The following is a 19,829-nucleotide window of genomic DNA, read 5'->3' on the forward strand; positions in this document are numbered from 1 at the left end:
TTTAAACAGAACATGTTTAAATATTTGTTTCAATTTTGTTTGTTGCGTTGTCACATACAACCGGACCGGTCTGTCAGTGACTCATTGTTCGGCATTGACGTTTGTATGCCATGCACGGCCAAGCACATTGGTTGTGAACTACCCGTGTGTATTTCTGCTCCTGAATTAAAGACTGCCGTTTTGTGGATATGCCGATTTCTGGTACCAGCGGCTGTGGGCTATTTGCTGGATACTAAAAGCGAGCGCGAATATTTTGATCAGTTTCACACACCCACACCCCACCCCCCTCTCTCTCTCTCTCAATATGCAAATTAGTACAAACAACGGCGCGTTAAAATAGCATTAATGATATACCGTGGCAGATAACTACTCGAGACGACAAAGCGATTAAGATATTTCTGCAATCCACACCAAGTTCCCTATGCAATCAAATCTTTTTTTTTTTCAAGTTGCAGTAGAGTTGCCAGCATCCTCAGACCTGAGCCGCTACCATCCTCTTTCACATGCCACATGCGCTCTCTAGCGGTCAAATAAAAACATTGAAGAAACAAGCATGAAAGACTCCGAAATATCACAAAAACAGAGAGATAAGTTAAGTTTACCCCTCGCTCCACATCGAAATGTGTGTCAGTCTTGGATTTTTTTTTTTTTTTCAAAGTTAGACATGCAAGACCCACTGTTGCCATTTCGGTTTGCCCCTTGTCTTGGAAGCAAGTTGCTTAAACATAAGTTATCATGGCACAGCACGTTTTCTTTGATTCTTTGTATCTTCAATCAGCGTTCCACGTGTGATGCAGGTTTCGTCATTTAAGAAAGCTGTATAATGTGCATATTGTTCGCAATCAATTTGTAAGTGATAAATCAGACTGTGAACAATCTTACACTGTTTGGGATATCAAGGGTGGAAGACAGAGCATTCTGATAACTGTAGATTGTGGGTTGTTGCCTTAGAGTAGAAAGATAACACATGAATTGTAGTGCACAACAGCACCCCCAAGTGAAAAGAGCAGTCAGACCCTAATACACCTTAATGCCCATCCCTTAAAGGATAACTTCAGTCAATTTCAACATGCAGTTGTAATACTCACACTACCCTGGACCTGTCAGTACCTGAGGTTTTTTTCTTCATCTTCAGCCTTTTCCAAGATCCTGGTCATTGTAATGGGGGCAGCGGTTTGTTTACATTTCAAAAAAACATTTTTATTTATTCCCAAAAACATTCAAAAGGTTATGCAACATCAGCAGACAACTAGCAAACAGCGGTACCTTTTGGGAATATATTTGGAGTAGGCCTATGTGGGGTTTTTTTAATTTATTTTTTTTAATGTAAACAAATGCTGCCCCCGCTCATATCTCAGAAAGGGCTGAGCCAAAAAATGTGGCATCACCAGTTACTGACAAGTCAGGGTAGCATGAGCAATGCAAAAGCATATTGAAATTGACTGAAGTGGTCCTTTAACTCTCTGGCATAAAGCTTTCTCATCAATGCGTTCTTTAGGACCACTTTTTAGAAACAACGAGGCTATGATGTGCAATTGCAGTTTTACAGTGTACTCGTTTCATTCACATTAAATGGAAGATCCAGTATTGCCAATGACGAATTCACAGGTTTCTTCTGTGTTTATTGATACTGTCATACCACACTCATGTAGAAAAATGTCAATATCAAGTCCCAGCACTGGTCAAATGAATAATTGTGTTAGTTAATTTTTAAGTAGCCCTATTGGGACGGGGTCAGCCCTATGTTACCACAGTCCATTGGTCCCACGGCTCATTGATCCCACAACCCAATGGTCCCACAGCTTATTCCTGTTAGAAAAGTGTCAGTATCAAGGACCAGCACTGGTCAAATTAATAATCGTGGTAGTTAATTTTTAAGTGTCATTGGGACGGGGTCAGCCCTATGTTCCCACAGCCCATTGGTTCCACAGCCCAATGGTCCCACAGCTTATTCCTGCTGCTCCAATTCCCACATTTTTAAGAAATTATTGAAATATAGGCCCTATGTTCTATAACTCTGTGTTGCCCTATGTTCCTAGCCTGGGAACTCCCATACTGCCTTTAGTTCTACACAATCGTTTCGATCTGAAAGACACTTGTGATTAGGTCTGGTGTTAACCAGGCAACTATGTTCCCACATTTCCAAGTAAACTAAAAGAATGTGCCTTTGGAACATAGGGCATACATTCTAAACTCTACATTCTAAATTCTTAGAAATGTGGGAACATATAGCAGTAGGTATGTGCTGTGGGACCAATCGGCTGTGGGACTATTGGGCCAAAAAACTAATGTTAAAACTCTTATTGATGTGGGACCAACAGGCTGTGGGAACATAGACACATTGGGACTGAAGAACTGGATTTTGGATCATAGCCTAGCATGCCTAGATACAGTATGTCCGTTTTGAAACAAGGTATCTAGGTTAGGCATATGTATCATTACTTTCACACTGTGGAGCACTCAGAAGCCTCTGTCAGTAAGTATTAAGCACAGCCAGCACACAACTCCACAGAATACAAAAACACAGCTAACCTCCGAGGCAAGCACAGTGAGCATCTTGTTAGCTGCGTATCTGTGGTGAACATAAAGGTGGCAGGGCTGACTTTGAGTATACAAATGTTAACGATGCTTTAGTATGCCTGTTTGCCTGCGAAACACCCCGGGGACTTTTCATTTTACACAGCACTGACTTTTGGTGGAGGCCAGTTTCCCCTGCTTGACTGGTGAGTATCTATGAGCAATTGCATCACAGGCAAGATTGAGTGGTAGGGAGGCAAAGCCTGACGTGCCGTTTGAGTAGCTGGGAGGAAGAAAATGAAAGGATGCCATTTGCATAGAACAATTCTGCCACACCCATTACACACAGCTTAAACAGAACAGCACAGTAGGCTATTGTCAGGTGTTCATCTTTCTGTGTGTGTGTGTGTGTGTGTGTGTGTGTGTGTGTGTGTGTGTGTGTGTGTGTGTGTGTGTGTGTGTGTGTGTGTGTGTGTGTGTGTGTGTGTGTGTGTGCGTGTGTGTGTGTGTGCGTGTGTGTTTGTGAGAAGGTAGGGGGAGAAAAAGAGAAAAGAGAGAGAGAGAGAAAGAGAGAGTTTTGTTCTCAGGGTCTCTGCGGACGGGTGATAGATGAGATAAGGTATGCTTTCACCAAATGCACCAGGAGAGCATGTGGCCAAAAACTCTGAACAAGTTTCTGCTTATTCATTTTTTATATCGGAAGTGGGTTTGTATATCCCGTTTTACAGTGACCTTAAGTGGTTTAGAAACCTGAGTGGCCATGCATTCTACAGTAGATGCAGTTCTGGCAGCTCCAGGTACTTGACCTTTGCCGGACACCTCTGTACTCTCATAAGTGAGGTCAGGGAAACTGTACGTGTGGTGGTACATGATGTATGTGTCCGATTTTGATTTATTGAAAAGATGCATTGTGTGTGTGTGTGTGTGTGTGTGTGTGTGTGTGTGTGTGTGTGTGTGTGTGTGTTTCTGTGTGTGTGTGTGTGCGCGCGTGCGTGCGCGCCTGCCTGCGTGCGTGCGTGCGTGCGTGTGTGAAGGGCGGAACTGCCTGACTGGATGTGGGTGACGCATCTTGACTGCATCACTTAAACGTCACATTTACTGTTTAGTTCTGTCTCCTATCTCTCTCTCTCTCTCTCTCTCTCTCTCTCTCTCTCTCTCTCTCTCTCTCTCTCTCTCTCTCTCTCTCTCTCTCTCTCTCTCTCTCTCTCTGTGTCAAGGGTATGGATTCTGTAAATTTGAAACTCTGTGTTAGTTGTATCAGTATTTTTTATGTATACATATACATAACACATAACATTTAAAGCAATATTTCAATAAACACAAAAGATATCTCCACGATATGCATAGGCTAAGTTTAATATAATATCTGTTGAACTTACAGTATAACACAAAAGTAAGGTTTATTATGCATATGACTTACTATATTACATATTTTTCAGTTTCGAGCAATTGGTATAATGTGATGCAGAAATGAGCACACCCCAATGAAGTCTCAGAGAAAAGCAACATTTTAGTAATTGAACAAGCGCTCAATCAGTCTCAGAGGAGTTTAAGGACTCGTTATTGCACACTTTTCTATCAAACAGTTGGCTATAAAACAGTATTTTGTAGAGCAAACCTACCCGTTTCCCGCTATAAACAGTAACACCATATGGAAGAGAAAGGACAGAAGACCTGAGAAATAAAAACATTTTACCCCAGAAAGGTTGACGCTATTAGAAAACGATCAAACTTGTACTTATCAGTCACTGTATTCAATATTGTCCAAAACTTACAGATGGATCTGCATTCTGCAACCATCTTACAGACTTTAACACCTCCGCAGCAGCATCTTTTAAAGAGAATAGTTGAAGAAAGTTATTATGCAAGTTCATTACAGTTATCTAAGGAACATGGCTGTAACTACCATTGAGGACACAGAGGTCATGTCCTCTGTATTTATTTCAGAAATGTTAATTTATTCAAGACATATCGATCTATGATCAACAATGGTAAATTCAGTCTGTTGCGCCACCCCCTATTTCCACTTAGTTGCCTCGATTACAGCCAATATTTTTTAATCATGGAGTTGAAATATCCCAATTACAGACTATTACAGCCTATATTATTATTCTGGGTGCACAGTATGCAGTACAGTGTGCAGTATTTGACCTCAGTATTTGAAAATGTTTCGTTACGGCCCTGCTAAGGAAGTAGAAATCTAAACTGGGGTGATTCTTCCCCATGACACAATGTGCAGCACATGGTGCATGTGGGTGACATCTACCACAGAAGCCTCTCCTACTGCTCAGGCACAAAACAAATCTAATTCTAATAATAATGAAGGGTAATTGGACTTTATTCTAATTGGACTCTATTCATTCTTTTCAGAACTGATGGCATCAAAACGGTATGATGTTCGACATGAAGAATACGAAGAAAAATGCATGGTGCTGCCTAAACTGAAACATGGTAGTGATACAGCTCTTATGTAGGGCTGCATGAGTGCTGCTGGTGTTTGAAAGCTGTTTTCAATTATGGAATCGTGAATACATATTGCTGTATGAATAGTGAATATGTCACCATCACTCATTGTCCTTCATTGTGGGTCATGGTGTTCTTCTCCAACCTGACAATGACCCCAAACACACACCTATGGCCAATGCTGATTTCCTGAAGAGGTCTATTCAGCGAGTATGTATTAAACCAGATCTGAACGCATTCAAAAATGGGGAGTTTGGAGGGGACAAACTGGGCATCAGTGTGGGGTGTACTCACTTTTGCACCCTCATAATTTCACAAAAATGAAAATGTGTATAATTTAAGTAATTTTTTTTGTGGTAAGCTTCACAGATGTTGTATTAAACTTGCTTCAGGACCATTTTCAAAATAAATTTTATGTTTATTGATTTTTGCTTTTCAAAAGGGGTGTACCCATTATTTATGCTATGATATTGCTTATTGCGCTGTACATCTCTGTGCCATTTAATTATTGTACTACCTCCATCCACCCACCCAACCGATATCACAAACACACACACACACACACACACACACACACACACACACACACACACACACACACACACACACACACACACACACACACACACAAGAGAGAGAAGAAGCGACACACACACACACACACACACACACACACACACACACACACACACACACACACACACACACACACACACACACACACACACACACCGTTATTTCATGCAGTCAGATCAATTGAATTGGATTGCTCAGATATTGGACATTCTAACACATTATTGTATTTTGCAAGTATGTATATGTGTGTGCATTTGCGCGCAAGTGTGTGTGAGCAAGTGTGTGTGTGCACAAGTGTGTGTGTGTGTGTGTGTGTGTGTGCGTGCGTGTGTGCGTGCCTGCCTGTGTGTGTGTGTGTGTGTGCGTGCCTATGTGTGTGTGTGTGTGTGTGCACAAGTGTGTGTTTGTGTGTGTGTGTGTGTGTGCGTGCGTGCCTGCCTGCGTGTGTGTGTGTGTGCGTGCCTATATGTGTGTGTGTTTGTGTGCGTACATGTACGTGCACTGCACACATCCTCGTTCAAAAATAGCTGCAGAGCAAAACGGTGGTGAAAGATGTGGGCGGGAGAAACACATGCTTGTGATCAAGTGCTGGGGGTACCTTTAATGAAGTGGGCCTGCTCCTGATTCCAAAAGGGCAGAAGTGCTGATGTGTCCCTCCGGGAAGGCGGGTGGATGCATTCCCAGTCACGCAACACAAGGGGGGAGGGTGGGGGGGTGCATGGCTGAGGTGCCGTGATGGGGAGGGAGGTGTGCTCAGAGGCGGACTTTCCGTTAGGCAAACCTAGGCAATTGCCAAGGGCCCTGATCAAATCTGGGGCCCCAACTGTCACACCAGTCGCGGTAAATAGACAAAAAAAGAGGTGGTTTGGTCTTAATTTGATTCTTAGGTAAAGTATTTGAAGATATATAGGGGACAAATCACTAAAACAGCAACAAATCACTGAATGCTATGTCTATATAATGACTTTTGAGGGCCCTATGTTTATATTTCGCCCAGGGCCCCAACATGGCTAGATCCGCTCCTGGGTGTGCTGCTATGATTACTGCTGCAATAATAATAAACAAGGGGACAATTCATCAGCTGTCACCACTGCCCGGGATTTTAATTAATTACTGTAAGCAGACAAGGTCAGGAGCTAGCATGCAGCGCTCACCAGGGAGAGATCAATGAAGTCTGACATGCCTCCTAGTTTGGCAACAAAGGAGGATTGCATTAAAAATAAAAAAAAGTTAATAAGAGTTGGTTTGCTTGGAGCAAGTTTGATGTTTCACGTATGCACTCATCATTTTCCTGAGAGTCGGATATAATTACTTAAAAGTGCGAATGAGATATATTGACTGCTTGCAGGTAAGCAGAGTACATCCCCACGTATTCCCTCTGTGTGCGGTGTCTGCTTACTGACATCCGGTGCAGCCAGAATTCGAAATCCACAATGCCACAGGGTGAACAGCCCACGGATGAGGTGGCCCGCACATCTGAAGACCAAAGCCCAGTCGTCTTTGTTCTGTTAAACCCCATGGCCTCTTTGAAACGCCACTAACTGCTTGTTAGTGTGGACTGGATGGCTCCTACCGGCTCTACATACGCTCCTAACAAAGGTACATGTAGACCTGTGGTAATGGCTATGCCGGCTTCATGGGGAGCTGTCTCAACACCAAGTAATCATGCCTGGAAAAGGTGAGAGCTATCTCAAGCTGATGCTCTTATGCAATATGTACATAGTACATACACATACGCTGACACTGAGCTGCAGCCATGCAATGTGTGATGAGGTATAATGGTCATTCATTTTGGCTCGAATCTCAATTCGAATGTCGTAGTTTTCACTGCTACACAATGCTTGAAGAGGGGGGAGTGCAGGAGAGTTATGATTTTGGCTATCATTCAGCCGTTTTCTCTGACACAGTGTGGATGGGAAAGATTAAAATCCTGAATGTGGATAACCAAATCCTTTTTCCTGAACATTGCAGCCTAGCATGTGTACTATAGTGCTTCCTTCCGTTAGACTGAACACAAGCAGTTTGGTCAACAGGAAGACAGTGGCTAAGAGGTGGAAAGTGAAGTATGTCCAGTCCTGTCTATTTGAAGATATGAAGAGATCAGATGCAAAACCCCCTAACTCCATTTCTGAAGACCTGCACTTCTATATTTTTAGAGAACCCTGTTGTTGTTTTGGTTTACATTCATGTACTTGATAATACATATTGATAGTTATATTACATAAATAAAATGAAAATATATAATGAAAATATAAATAATGATAGCTGTGTATGAAATAAAAATTAATTAAGATTATTTTCTGAAAAGGCACTTAGGGGGTTTTGCATCTGAACTCTTCATATTTATTTGTGGCGCTTCACAAGTTCAATGCTCTGGCTTGTTGCCTGAAGTCATAACGTGAAATAATAAGTGGCTGAGAGACCAAGAGTAGAAGCAAAATAAACACATAGAAAAATGGTCTGCCTCTGACACTGACTGTTTCTGCGTCCCTTGAGCTAGGCCGGTTTTGCACCGCCCACACCAGCACTTGATGTCATCAATTCAAGGGTTTCGCTCTCTTGTATGCACTCAACGTCAAGTTCTCAAAACCACACGAGGACCGACACCACTCTATCCACTGAGGGCCAGGGTAGGATTGAGGGCGTGGGGGTGAGGGGGTGGTCAGAGAGTGGAGCTTAAGGGAGCAGAGGAAGTGATGTAACTTATAGCTAATTCCAAATCTACTTTCAAATTCTGGTAATGGCCTGATTTTGGATCATCAAAGACGTTGGGATAGAAGATTAAAAAACAAAATGGTAATGACACAAAAATTAATTTTGACATGTAATATTCCTTGAGGCAAGTCTAAACTGTGAAATATATTTTGATGGTATATGGTCATGGGGAGGACAGAAATGGGTGCATATAATTCTTACATTAAAGGTGCACTGTTCAGGAAACAAGGTAAAAAAAAACAAGCAAAAAAGGTAGCCTACTGCCTATTGCCAAATTTGATCTTTTCATGAAAGTTTACTAAGTAATAAACTAATATTTTCTAGTATGGCCCAAGTACAGTCATTTTTGCAGCTACAAATGTCTATTTCTGGTCATTCAAAATGGCGGACCATGAAGAAGATCCCCCTTTTCATGTAGGAAAAGTGCAATTTTCAGTCATAATGAATAGTTAGAATTTGGTGGTGGTGGTAAGTATTCATGAAAAAGGTAACATTAGTGAATGGGTAGCATGCATTCTGGAAATAAACAACTAAAAATCTTACACAGTGCACCTTTAAGCATTCTTTACCTCTGTGTGACGATGCAAATGTTAAAACAAACACCTGCCCCCATTAAAGAAGAAGAAAAAAAAATCTCAGGTACTGACAAGTCCATGGTAGTGTGAGCATTACAACTTGTTGAAATTGGCTGAAGTTACCCTTTAAGCATTCTTTACCTCTGTGTGACGATGCAGATGTTAATATTAGTGAACATCATCTAGCATGCCGGGTAGACTGCCCGTGTTCTTTGTAAGGTTCATGCCTGTCTTTCTTTCAGCTGATTAGCATGCTAGTGCCAGAACAAAACATTAAAGGGACAGTTTGGTCAATTTCAACATGCAGTTGTAATGCTCACACTACCCTGGACTTGTCAGTGCCTGAGATTTTTTTTTCTTCTTCTTCAGCCGTTTCCGAGATCCTGGTCATTGTAATGGGGGCAGCTCTTTGTTTACATTTCAAAAAAACATTTTTATTTATTCCCAAAAACATCCAAAAGGTTATAAAACATCAGCAGACAACTAGCAAACAGCAGTACCTTTGGGGAAAATATTTGGAGTTGGCCTATGTTTCATTTTTTTTAAATGTAAACAAACGCTGCCCCCATTAGAATTGCTCATATCTCGGAAAGGGCTGAGCCGAAAAATGTGGCATCACCAGGTACTGACAAGTCAAGGGTAGCGTGAGCAATACAACTGCATGTTAAAATTGACCAAACTGTCCCTTTAATTCTTCTCCAGGTCTGAGCTGAGAAAAGCAAATACAGCAATGTATGGCTAGTTTTCCGAAAATGAAAATACAGGTATGTGCTATGGCTGCACACCTTTGATATCTCCACCTTGCTTTCTGTGCAGCTCCCTCGCCGTCTCTTCCTCTCTCTCCTCTTCCTCTGAATGTGTGTGTGTGTGTGTGTGTGTGTGTGTGTGTGTGTGTGTGTGTGTGTGTGTGTGTGTGTGTGTGTGTGTGTGTGTGTGTGTGTGTGTGTGTGCATGTGTGTGTGTGTGTGTGTGTGTGTGTGTGTGTGTGTGTGCGTGCGTGTGTGGTCGCTCGTGTGGGTGTGTGTGTGTGTGTGGTTGTCTGAGGAGACAGAGAACGAATGAAAGGCACACAAGCATACATGTATGCTTCTCTCTCACATGCATGCACGCACACACACACACACACACACGTACGTACGTACGTACACAAACACACATACACACACACATACATACACACACACACACACACACACACATACACACACAGATGCAGGCATGCACACACACACACACACACACACACACACACACACACACACACACACACACACACACACACACACACACAGAGGTAAACTCCTTTTAGAAAGCCGATGACAGGCCTCAGAAACAGGAGAACAGTGTTGCATAGTAAGAGGTCATATCTTGTTCTGGGAGAAAATATGCCTACAGTGGACTGCACACAAGGCTGCATTCAAGGCCTTGTTCTCACAAGCATGAAGGTCACTGAACCACTGAAGGATGGCCTCCCACTGCATCTTGTATTTTACCCTCTTTTATTTGCGGATAATTTTTCCCTTTTTGTTGCTTGCAACTGGCAGGTAATAAACTGTGAGTAAAAAAAAAGGAAGGGGGAAGGGAAATACATTACAGACGACTTTAGATGAAGGACAGCTTGGCCGGTATGATGGATTGCGATTCATTCATTATGGAACAAAAAAGGCCGCCATACATAAGCTATGCAAATGAAATGCATGGGTTTGTTGGCCCTGCACTACATTAAATTGTAACCTATAATGGAAATCAAATTAGACTGCCTCATTCTTATGGATGTTAGACCGGCTGCCTTTGCTTGTAAATGTACTTATTTACTCCCATGCTTTGTGATGAGGCAGAGCTACTCTTTCAAACACATCTCCCCTCGCCAGGTTGGCAGAGGGTACAATTTTTTTTTTTTTCTCCTCTCCCTCTCCTCTGTCTTCGCAGTCCCAGAGCATGCTGTTGCCTTGATTTTACACTGACATTTACAGAGATCCGCTCAGACATGCTTTAGCATGAATGAATTACAGTGTGCTGGCTGGCATGGGCACCTCGCAACACGGGCATTTAATACATGATTAGATATGAGGGGGGGGGGGGGGGGGGTGGGGGTACCTGCTCTCTGCTCCGTCTCCATGCAGAATCACACACTCAGACCTCCTTTACAGTACATTTATATGCTGTCTGATTTACTGGTCCTATCTGGCCCATTCACATCGGTGAAGTCACATGATCCGAGTTTCACAAGTACAGATGACAAACTGCAGTTAGACTGACTGTTCGCGCGGTGCCCTGAAGGGATGCGGGTGTTATGTGTGAGCGTGATCGTATAGGAAGGGCAAGCCAGCCTGTAAAAAGATGATGGGTAGGCTTTACTCATCACAGTCAATGGGAAAGACCACATCTCTTGATGACTACTCAGCTTTACGGCTCAGGTCAGGGGGGCATGGCGTTCATGCAGGAACATATGGATAGATTTGATTGGTGCAGAAATTACAGTCTAGCACATACTGTATCTGCACCTACACATGTCCATGCACAAATAAGCCGTCAGTTATTTCTATCCACTCTTCAGACTAAGAATTATAGCAATTTTGGTAACACTTTATTTTAGGGATACATCTATTAGCACTAATACATACAATGTTAATGCCTGCATATGTAACTTGTAAGGCATGTACTAAGCAAACGCTAAGGCCTACTGGGTCCTTACTAAGGTTAAATTAGTAATAAATCCCTTACTGTGCATGAACAAGACATTTGTGAATACATGCCTAACAAATGTTTGATTTTGCTTTGTACATGCCTTACAAGTTACTTACACAGGTACATTGTATTAGTGCTAATAGATGTATCCCTCAAATAACCGCAATTTTGTACTATCAGTCACCTTACCCTGAAACTGATTTCTTTTCCTCTTCAAAAACTGTGATTCAAAGATCATTCACTTGTATTCAGCATAGCTAATGGGAGACTTGGGCTGAATCCCATTACGCCTTTCCCCTTCCCCTCCGTTTTGCACGTTCACGTGAAGGGCTGGGGCTGTCCCAATTCACACTCAGACAGAGGGGAGGGGGTAAAAGAAGGGCTCTCTACCCCTTGAAACTGAGATTATCCGAAGGTACACTTCAAATGGAGGGGTGCGACCGAATTCCGTGAATGCATTGCGAATGCCTTTAAAAAATGGTAGCATCAACAAAATTACACAAATATAAGTATTTTCGCCATAATTTATGGCTTTACAGTTGTAATAATCGTTGTATTGTACTAACTTTAACATTGTCCCAATGTGTCATGGTCATTGTTTCCGTGAAACGCTATTAACGTCAACCTAATGCATTGAATTCGTTACAGCTGTGAGTGTCATTCCGTGATCGTTGGAGGGGTGTCTCAATTCGTAGGAGTTGCGTTTCAAGCCCTACACCTTACTGCTTCGTTTGAAATCATGAGGGGGAAAGGGGAAGGCGAAGGTGTAGGGGTAGAAATTAGTAATGGGATTCAGCCTAAGTCACAAGGACCTGAACCTCAAACACTATTCTATTTAGAGAAAAAAATGTCTATTACTCACTCAGAGCTGAACTGATAAAACTGCCCCACTGTATTTGTCCTTTGTCCTTTGTCCTCTCTCGCTCTCGCTCTATCCCTCTCTCATTCCCAAGCTCAAGGTTTGTTCGGTTGAATTTTAATTTTGCCGATGCTGAGGGTGTCAAGGCCAAGACCTGGGCTGGTGGAGAGCAGTAATGACAAATGTGTGATAAGTGGCTTGACACGTTGGCTGGGTCCCTCTCTGCCAGTCGCCATTTGTGGCTAATTATTAAATTACATCCCCTTCCATTTGGCAGATACATGGCCATCAGGAGAAGGGATAGTTGCTGCCGCCGCCACAGAGAGAATTGGGCTATTTTCTGTTGCCTTCAGGCTTCGGGCTGCTGTGTCACATGCCACAGTCTCACATTTAAATGGATTCATTTGAGGGCTGAAATGGTCTGGCCTCGGCAGATATAATCCAGTTACACAATGTGCCACATGGTATTGTATGTTCAGAGAGCACCTTTATCTTATTCCCATTGCCATTCACAGCCCACTAATACCCGACCCACAATCATCATCTTTGTCCCATCCAAGGCCGGGATTGAATACGCCAAACAGGAGTTTGAGATAAAGCCTTCTGGAGAAGCTGCAAGATATTAGTGCCTTGTGGTGCTCAGGGAGATGTAGCATGCTAACATCGCAAAACCACCATATATTTTGGGTAATCGTTTCTGCCGACAACATTAAGAACACAGTATTATATTCGTCAAACATGTGTTTTAACCACATCAAGTAAAGCGAACAGATTTTTGCCAGCTGTTCACTTGAAGAACTATGGATGCCAGGGTTTTTTTTCCCTCCTCTTGTAGTATAACCCTTTCCCTCCGTTCTCGTCTTTTTAGCCTTCCAGCCTTGCCTCCCCCGTCTGTTCCTTGTTCCAGTGTGAAGATGAAAGAGGACGGCACTCTCAAGACATGGCTTGATCCCTTCTCTTCTCTTGCCTCACCCATGAAGCGTCAATGACATTTACATTCTCATTCTTGGCCTCCCAACCCCCATCAACCCAAACAGTTTGATATCCAACAACCCCTTCACCCTCACCCTCAGCCTCGCTCCAACCGCCCTCTCCACAAGCCTCCACAGTCATTATTGGATGTTATGACGGAACTTGCATGGAACGGGCATCTATTCCTGCAATCCATCCCTCGCCGACCCTCCGCCACCCCCACCCCACCCGACTCCCATCTTTATTGTTTCTCGCCGAGGCTGATAAAAGCCAATTGAATGCAGGCAAATATTTGTATTTCCCTGCAGGTTAGCGCTGGCTGCCAGTTTAATCCGCGCTCTAGCACTCAACCGTGCTCTGCGACTTGGCTCAGTGATCATTCACACCCACAGTTCAGACGCGGGCCCCCTGATCCAAGCCCCAGCATGTCGCATGAAGGTTACGTGGAATAAACATTAGCATCTGCGTAGGAGAGGCACACCACCATACTCTCTTGCTCTTTCGCCCTTTTCTTTCTCTCGCAGTCACACAAACACACACACACCAGCACACGCACACCCACACGTGTGCACACATACATATTCACAAACGCACACGCACTCACACAAGTACACACACACAAGCACACACACACACAGACACACATGCGCACGCACGCACACACACACACACACAGCCACGTGCACACAGGCACACGTGCGCACTCACGCACGCACACACACACACAAACACACACACACACACACACACACACACACACACACACACACACACACACACACACACTTACAATGGGCCAGTCACAGCTATAGAGCTGTCTCCAGTCTAATAACCCCATTCAAATATCAAATCATTTTCACCTGGGACATTAGTGTGTCATCTGTGATGTTTCAGGTTGCTGTGTGGTTGTTGTGTTTTGGGAGTATAGCCCTTCTCCAGACCAGGAGTCAGGTATGGTGACGTCAGGAACATTTTGCTGTAGCCAATAGTAATCTCAGCTGTCCACTAACAGTGAGACTGAATTTACATAAATTGATGTTTGCCACGTTTCCCCTCTCAATGAAACTGACACAAGATGAAATGCAAAGTCAGCCATTCTGATGGCATGTTGTCGACAGGATTTAGCCAAGATCTGGATGGTGTTCTTTCAAACTAGCTGGTCATCCAGGAGGCACGTTATCCGATAAAATTGCCTTCAAGGCAGTTGAATGGCATAGTGGCACAGAGTGCTGACAAAGAAGATACGTGTAAAGTGCACTCCAAAACAATTATATCTCCCCACATCTGCGAGATCCTCTGAAAATGTCCAGATAGGCCGTCGGTGAAGCGCTGAAGCATTTGGTCGGCTGCAAACTGCTTAAACATGCAACTCCAGTGCGCCTGCCTTTTTTTGCCATGTAAGTAAGTCTCATTTCAATACCTTCTGGCACGAGAATCCGCTGTAATTGTTATACTGGGATGGGATCACGTGATCTGAACATGTCATCTGCGCCATGAACGCACTAATGGCATCTCCATTTAAGTTGCTTGAGAGGTTATGAGATACTTAATCCCAGTAATTTGCACTGGATTAAAGCAAATGAATGAATAAATAAAAGTCTTGCACATCGTCCATGTTGGCTGATCTGTGAATCTCTCCAGGGTTGTGTCCGACTGGGAGCTCGTGTGTGCTTTCATTTAGGATTGTTTACTCTCGCCGGCCCTGATGCCAGGTTCTGGAGGGATAATGATTGCACTCCGGGCGCACTGCACAGGTATACAAGGCTCCCTTCCCTTCCACAAGTGATGTAACCCGTTCTGAAAGGGGTCCTCGGGGCGGCGTGCCCTCGCGCGGCACCCTTTCAGAATCGATTTGAACTCCTATCGAATAAATTGCCGTTCGATAATGGCGAAGGTCGAGCCCCGGGGCCTCGCATCTCCCCCATTCTACCCTTCAAATTAGAGGATTTCCAGAAGGTAATTATCAACTGTAGGTGCACCGGGGGTCAACTTAATTACATCTTCTGTGTCACACAGCCCACGTAGCCTTTGCCAAGCATCGTTTGCACCTGAAGACTAATGAGGCAGTAATTAGGGCCTGGCAGAACCAGGCGCAGAGTGCATCTGCTCTTGGGATGGGAGCAGAGCCATATGCCGCCCTCATTACTGTACATTTACACATGTCCTCTTACCCGGTAAAAACCAAAGAGCAAAGAACAACAATGGCATGCAAGACGCTGAGGCTGTTTTTTTTTTCTCTTCTGCTCAATCGTTTTTTGTTTTTTTTTTGTTTCCCACTCGGCGCTCGGCAATAATGAGTGCTGAATGTGTGCAGAGGGAGGACCCCTTGATATTAATTACATGTTGGGGTGGCAGGGGCAAAAAATATATATAATTAAGAGATGCTGGTGAGGCGTTTGTGTGCACTGTGTGTGTGCATTGTGCGGGGCTCAGTGTGCGCAGTCAAGAAGAAAAGGCTCTCAAGTGTTCGCTCCCTCCTCACACTGAGTCAGCTGTCAGAATGCATCAACAGCTGCTGGTGCGAGCACAGGAAACACTGAAGTGTCAGTATGAGAGCAGAGGAAGAAATAGCGACTTAATACCCGCACGCAAACATCACTCTATTCATTTCCTTTTCTTTTTTCCCCACAAGGTGCGCCTAGAGGCCTTACCAATGTACGTAGGTGTGCACAGAGATGGTTTCTAAGAGGTATGGAGTCATAGATGGTTGATCGATAGAAGTCTGAGTGCGACCTGTGGGCAGCGGTCAAGCCAGGCAGGGAAGATCATCTTTGACATGATGGCATAAAATTTGCATGGCTCTTGCCGTTTGACTTTGCATGGTACATTCAAAGAACACATACGGGATCTCAGTTCTGTATTTGACACCATGGAAGGGGGCATGCACCCAGCGATTAGTTCATAATTTATGCCTGCAGTTATGCCCTTTAATTCATTCGCAGGGAAGGGAGGCTTGAGGTCTTAACTTGAGAGGCAGGAGGCTGCTAGAATGACAGGAATACATACACTGGTGCCTCGGGGTTACCCCATGATGTTAAACCCAAATCAAGGTGGGATTTTCTCCCCCTATACCTCACTCCCTCCCTTTTTTCTGATCGATGAGCAAGTGTTTGTGATTTATTAATCTTCTACGTCTCTCTCATTCAAACATAAATTCACCTGTCACCTCCCTTAATCACCACTTTCACTTTCGCAAAACCACACGCTGCAACACATAAACAAATTTAAGTGGCACGTCTCATTGTAATGCTTCAATCTCCTGCAATGGTTTCTTATCAGCTCTCTCTGCCTCTGTGAAGAATGGGGAGGGAGGGGTGCAGGGAAGGGGAAAAAAAAGTCTTACTTCTGGCTCCTGTGGTGCACGCAGAGCTGTGTTTAACCATTGTCAAATCCAGCCAGGGTTGCTCTTCACCGACTGCTTTCTGCCCTGATTCTGTTTAAGGGAAAAGTAATTACTTTTTGCGGGCTGCCTCAATGCTTTCAAAACCCTCCTGAGGCCTATTCCCCTGCGAGTCACTGAAATTCACTTAAACTGCTTTTGAGAGAGTAAGCACTCTTATTATTATAGCGAGGTGTGTGACTTTGATTGGAAGAGGTTGGAGGAGGTGATGGGTGGGATGAGTTATGTGGGTGGGTGTGTGTGGGGGGGTGCTGGGTTGCCACGAGGAATGAGAAGAAAGAGAGAAAAAATTAATAAAAAGGTTGGTAAATAAACTGGTTCTTTGCCACCCCATTCATCAAGTTCTCACGGAAAAACTAACACGGGTGACAATGCGGTGTCAACGGTGCCACGTGTTTTGTCCCATTCCTTTACAGTATATTCATAAAATATGCCTAACCTCCAGACTGATTGACGTTCACCATCATCAGTCTTTTTCTTATCTGTCCCAGTGTTAATTTTGTCAGCTTTTTTTGATTTAGTCGTAGTCTTAGTCACAATGACGAAAATCAATTTTAGTCTTAGTCATATTTTAGTCATTGCCTTCCCAATTTAGTCTTAGTCTTTGTCTAAATGACGAAAATCAATTTTAGTCTTAGTCAATTTTTAGTCATTTTAGTCACTCAGTGTACATAATAGAACTTCTCCACACACTGCTTCTCTTTTTAACATACATCATTGACTGGACAGAATAAACCTTCTCCGCGCGCTGCTTCTCTTTTTAATATGTATCACACTGTGCAGAATGAAACTTCTTCACACACTGCTTCTCTTTTTCTCTATTGTATTTAACACCAGTGTTAATTTAGTCAGTTTTTTAAAATTTAGTCTTAGTCTTAGTCACAATGACGAAAATCAATTTTAGTTTTAGTCATATTTTAGTCATTGTCTTCCCAATTTAGTCTTAGTCTTAGTCTAAATGACGAAAATCAAAAAAGGGCTTTGACGAAATATTTTAGTCATAGTCATGGTTGACGAAATTAACACTGAACTGTGCTACTGTCTGCATTGAAATGCATTCACGACAATCAGGAACACCATGGCATTTCATTCAGATGTAGAAAAAAGGTCATTCTACTTGGCGCATTCAATTTTCACAATGCCACTCTCAAAACCAAACCGCTCTCCCTCAACTTCAGAGTGAGCTGCCTTGAGAGACAAGAGAACCTGAAGTTGAAATCATAGCCACAAGGAAAATGCAGAGGTGGGCAGAGTGAGTCCTTACGTCTGGTGGGTGATGATTCAATTGAACTCAAGCGCTGTTGTGCAATTTCTGTTTATAAAAGGGTATTTCTGTAGGCTCTGTCTTAAGGGTACTGTAGTTTTTAAGCTATGAATGTCAAAATGGTTCACACATTAGGATTGTTATCCTAGATTTTCACAATGTAGCCTTGAGCCATTTCATAACAAAAGAAAAGGCAGTCTAGCTTGGCAGTTAAAGGTAAAACCTTGCCAGCACTTTTTATTATTATTTTCAATTGAACGTTCAAGTCCACAAGCCATCAGATGAAAAATAATTCAGTCTGGCATGTATTTTGTACTCACAAGGAGAATGCACTGAGGAGTGGGGTGCTTTTGACGGCATAAAGAAAGTGATGACTTTTTCAAACTAGCTACAGCAATAGGCACCTTAGCTACAGTGCATCAATGCATGAGTTTCATAAGTGTCTTTGTCAGTGGAAAATTTCTGCTTTGGATTTAGGCCACAGACTTCAAGCATCTGCTTATCCGGCCACTGCTATTGCCATTCTCATCAACTCATTTGCCACTACAAGATGTGAGATAACAAGGCGACTCCGTTGGTACGAGAGTCATTTTGATCTGTTCCAATTAGCGACACCCATAAGTCAAATTAATCCTTACGGAGGGCTTCCTCCACTACTTTGAACGTGCACGAAGTCTCTGAGCATAAATTACTCATGGAACGTTAAAGCCCAGTGTGTTTTCTTTTCTCCTCCCGAACTGATGTCACGTGTTGGCTTCTCACCGACTTGTCAGAAACGCCATCTTTGTCCTGTGTCTTTTATACTTCTGCCAAGCTTTCATAATGTGTAAAGCCTTGTTAATCAGTCACTTGAAAAACCACACTGTGTTTTGGTCTTTGCAGGGTTCCTGTAAAAGAGAGAAAGTGTTTGTTTGGAGTTCAATTTTTCTATTCTGCTGTATCGTCACTAGCATCATTGTATCTTCAGGGGTCTCTTATGGTTTCGGCAGGAGAATAAGAGCTTGATTTTCTTTGAAGCAAATGCACAAGCACACACATACGCACACACACACACACACACACACACACACACACACACACACACACACACACACACACACACACACACACACACACACACACACACTTATGATCCTTACAGGCATTTTTTTCTGACTGACTCCTACACTTCTGTTTCAGGGTGAGCTTTCTCTCTCACGAGAGCAAAGAAGGAGGAGGTGTTAAGAAAGATGGAAAGTCTAAGGGGACATTATTAACAAACACCCTGTTTGTGTGTGTGTGTGTGTGTGCGTGTGTGCGTGCGTGCGTGCGTGCGTGCGTGCGTGCGTGCGTGCGTGCGTGCGTGCGTGTGTGTACAGTATACTTTGAAGAGCCTTATCACATTGACGATATTAGTGTGTGTAGTGTGTATATACGACAAATAGTGTGAGTGTCCCCTTCATGTTAAAAACTAAACACAATGATACCAGCAGCACAGTTGTGCAGTGCGAGGCAACAGAGACGGTGCCCTCCAGCATTGTTTTCTGTCAGCAGAGATTTCGTGTGTGGGTGCACACTCCTGTCTCTTTCTTCCTTTTTTTCCCCCTCTCTCTTTTTGTTGGAGCGAAAGCAGTTTTGCTCATTTGTTTTTATCTTTCTGTTTTAATGCCCGTGTCCCTCTGCTCCAGCATCACAAGCACTCATCATTTACTATCGGCTTCTCCACTTGCACTTTGCATGAATTACTGGAGCAGCCTGTCTGTCCTGCATGTGGTTTCACAGAGCCTGTCTTCAGATAAGACGGTGCATGTTGGAGAGACA

Source organism: Engraulis encrasicolus, chromosome 16 (assembly GCF_034702125.1).
Source record: "Engraulis encrasicolus isolate BLACKSEA-1 chromosome 16, IST_EnEncr_1.0, whole genome shotgun sequence".
Taxonomy (NCBI): Eukaryota; Metazoa; Chordata; class Actinopteri; order Clupeiformes; family Engraulidae; genus Engraulis; species Engraulis encrasicolus.